The 3,908-nt window shown below is 36.1% G+C and overlaps 1 pseudogene; it reads left to right on the top strand.

Moving 5' to 3' along the window:
- The first annotated feature begins 1,850 nt into the window (after window positions 1-1,850).
- On the top strand, window positions 1,851-2,473 carry LOC112626432 (annotated as a pseudogene).
- Window positions 2,474-3,908: the final 1,435 nt, after the last annotated feature.

Raw genomic sequence — 3,908 nt, 5'->3', positions numbered from 1 at the left:
CCGAGCCTGGGAAATTTATAAAAGGAAGAGGTTTAATTGACTCACAGTTCAGCATGGCTGGGAAGGCCTCAGAAAACTTACAATCATGGAGGAAGGGGAAACAAACACGTTCTTCCTCACATGGTGGAAGCAAGAAAAGTACCAAGCAAAAGAGGGAAAATCTCCTTATAAAACCATCAGATCTTCTGAGAACCGACTCACTATTATGAGAACAGCAGCATAGGGGAACTGCCTCCACTATTCAATTACCTCCCACTGGGTCTCTCCTAGAACTCATGGGGACTATGGGAACTACAATTCAAAATGAGATTTGGGTGGGGACACAGCCAAACCATATCACTAAGCAACAGGGAAACACTGCCTTAAACACAAGTGTAATTATCAGTGAAAGATTTCAGAATCAGATTTTAGGTTATTGTAGAAAAAAAATCTTTGGACCATATCCAGTTGGTTTTCTAATTTGTGTTTGACTATACATTGCAAAATATAAGAAAACCATAGTATAGATATGAAATCTGTAGATATGCTTCTCTACTTGCTATTTTCATCATTCAAAATATTTTCTTTCATTAGAAAAGATAATTTTTTTCTAGAAATTTGTAATTTGCAAATGCTTGTTTTGTAATATAAACAAACGTCTTAGTTAAAAGCCGGGATAGTTAGAATTGATAAAATGTTTTAACTATTTACCTCTTTTTAAAATAAGTGTTTCTTCATGAAAACTATCCTAAAATTGTTTTTTTTTGGTGGCCAATAATTACTTGTCAATAGAGAGTGAGAACCTTTGTAGATGCTGATAGATAAGATATGGGAAGTGGAACAGAGGACACACATTTTTCCATTATTTTGTAGCAAAAATAAAGACCAATATATTGTCCAATTAGATATGAGACCTCATTAGAAGAACTAAATTTGATTCTAGGCATTCCAGTTAAACCATAAAACACAAATTTAATACAATACAATTTTGGTTATGGAGCTACACAACCAGTCCAATGGATCCTCTCAGTGAACTTGAATGCAGTTTGTATTGTTTTGTTGTTGCTCAAGAAAACAACAGATTTCAAGAAGATTAATTTATTTAAGTAAAAGATAAGCCATAGTAACTTAAAGATATCTTTTCAGTCAACAATACACATCCTTCAAGGTTCATCTTCTCAGTAAACTCTTCCATAACTACACAAGCCCTCAAAAACTATATAAGATGCAAAAAGTTATTTTAAATTGAAAGGTCAATAGTTGTAAATAATTTGTTACTAATGACAAAAATCAAGAAACCTTAACATGATACACTTTAAGAAGAAAAATCTATGAGAGATCTGAATCTATTTCTGTACTGACAATGCTCCCATTTGCTCATATGATAACTTTATTATTTTTTAAAAAGGCCGGGCCCGGTGGCTCACGCCTGTAATCCCAGAACTCTGGGAGGCCGAGGCAGGTGGATCTCCTGAGGTCAGGAGTTCAAGAGCAGCCTGGCCAACATGGTGAAACCCTGACTCTACTAGAATACAAAAATTAGCCGGACATGACCGGGACCTGAATCTCAGCTACTCCTATAATCCCAGCTACTCGGGAGGTTGAGCCGGGAGAATCACTTGAACCCGGGAGATGGTGGTTGCAGTGAGCCAAGATGGCGCCACTGCACTCCAGCCTGGGGGCGGCTGAGCGAGACTCCATGTCAAAAAACAAAAAACAAAAAAAAACTCTTTTCTGGCTGGAACCGTAGAAGGTGTTAGGCGTTGAAGAGAAGAAAAAGAATGTTCCTGCTGTGCCAGAAATCCTTAAGTAAAAGCGAAGGAATTTCGCAGAGCCGAAGATCAAGCGCCTGAGAAAAGTTTGTCCAAAAGATGCTTCGAAAGGCAAGGAGGAAGCTTATCTGTGAAAAAGCGAAGCACTATCACAAGAAATATAGGCAGATGTACAGCGAAATTTGAATGGTGAGGATGGCAAGAAAAGTTGGCAACTTCTATATACCTGCAGAACCCAAATCAGTGTTTGTCGTCAGGATCAGGGGTATCAACGGTGTGGCCAAAATGTCCGAAAGGTGTTGCAGCTTCTTCGCCTTCGTCAAATCTTCAGTGGAACTTTTGTGAAGCTCAACAAAGCTTCAGTTAACATGCTGAGGATCGTAGAACCATATATTGTATGGGGGTACCCAACTCTGAAGTCAGTAAATGAACGAATCTACAAGTGTGGTTATGACAAAATCAATAAGAAGAGAATTGCTTTGACAGACAACGTTTGGATTGCTCGATCTCTTGGTAAATATGGCATCATATGCATGGAGGATCTGATTCATGAGATCTATACTGTTGGAAAGCACTTCAAAGAAGCAAATAACTTTCTGTGGCCCTTTGAATTATCTTCTCCACGAGGCGGAATGAAGAAAAAGACCACCCATTTTGTAGAAGGTGGAGATGCTGGCAACAGAGAGGACCAGATCAACAGGTTTTTTAGAAGAATGAACTAAGGTGTCTACCATGATTATTTTTCTAAGCTGGTCAGTTAAGAAACAGTACCTGCTCTCAAATTGAAAAAAAAAGAATGTCATGTTTTTTAGTGAATAAACATGAGTTGTACATCACCCACAGTGTTTATTCATTGGAGTGTATGGCCAGGAGAAATTGCACCATGTTTTTCATGGTGATAGAGAGCCAAGAAACGCTGATATGGCAGTTTTGTTTGTGAAGGATATAGTGTCTACTTTTCAATTAGACTATAAATTCTTCCAGGGAAAGATCCATGTCATTGATTTATTTAAATATCAAGTACAGTGTAGGCACATAGTAGTCCCCTAAGAAACAATAGAACCAGGCCAACTAGTGTAGGGACTTGTTCATTGCTACCAGAAAAGCTGAATTACAAATAAACTATTTTTTCAAGCCTGAGGGGAAAAATCACATATATATATATAAATACTGGAAAATAATGGGAGGTGCTGAGTCTAAGAAAAGTTTCTGTGATCTTAGGAAAAAAATTAGAAATGTAAATTGGCTGAATAATTGTAAAATGCAATTGGTAAATATAAATTGCCTGAGAAAAAGTTCACAGAGAACATTCAGGCTAAACATCTAAATTTTTAAATTAAAAGTAATAGTGATTATTCACAATTACGTATATTTATCCAAAATAATTTTTTAAATAGCTATATATCTAGAAAAGCAGAAACTGACTGGATGATTGTTCACAAAGCTGCAGAATACAGCTGTTAAGGGCACAAATTTTGAGCCCAATAGCCAGGGTGTGTAACCCAGTGCCACTTCACATCAGCATTACCTAGAGTAAGCAAAAATAGGGTATTCTACCTCTCTGTTACTTGTTTCTTCTCATCAGTAAAGTGGTGGAACAATAGTACTTAGTACTTTTGTAGTTAGCTCAGACCTTAATAGTACTTAGCTCAATGAGGTGTTGTGAGGTTGATGCTAGTTGATAAGTAAGGAAGCACTTACAATAGTGCTAGCTCATGTTAAGCTTTATATAATGTTCACTGTAATAGCATTTTCTTATGTCACCCTTTGCTTACTATTAACCAGTGACTGAATAAAGTAGTCAACATGTGAATATGTGAATATATACATAATATATAAACACATACATGCATATATACAGGTATAAAATCATGACAATTTAATTAGATGAAAATGGCTGTTATCAATGTAAAGCATGCATCCTAAGATCTTGCAATGTAAAAAGTCAATGCTGATAAGACCTATATAAAACACTGAATTTAAATTTCACTTGATGTAGGTGTGCCCAAAAGTTTGTAGAAAAAAAAATTACTATAGTGAATCTTATTTTCACTGAATTATCAACTTTTGATCTTAAAGATATGCTTTCCTCTAAAATGTGTTTTTGACCATAGCATTCTTTTATTTTAGAATGTTTATTTTTGCCTTAACTAAGAC

Source organism: Theropithecus gelada, chromosome 1, assembly GCF_003255815.1.
Source record: "Theropithecus gelada isolate Dixy chromosome 1, Tgel_1.0, whole genome shotgun sequence".
Lineage (NCBI taxonomy): Eukaryota > Metazoa > Chordata > Mammalia > Primates > Cercopithecidae > Theropithecus > Theropithecus gelada.
Note: the sequence above shows the minus strand (reverse complement) of the source record. Positions and strands in the feature narration are given on the sequence as shown.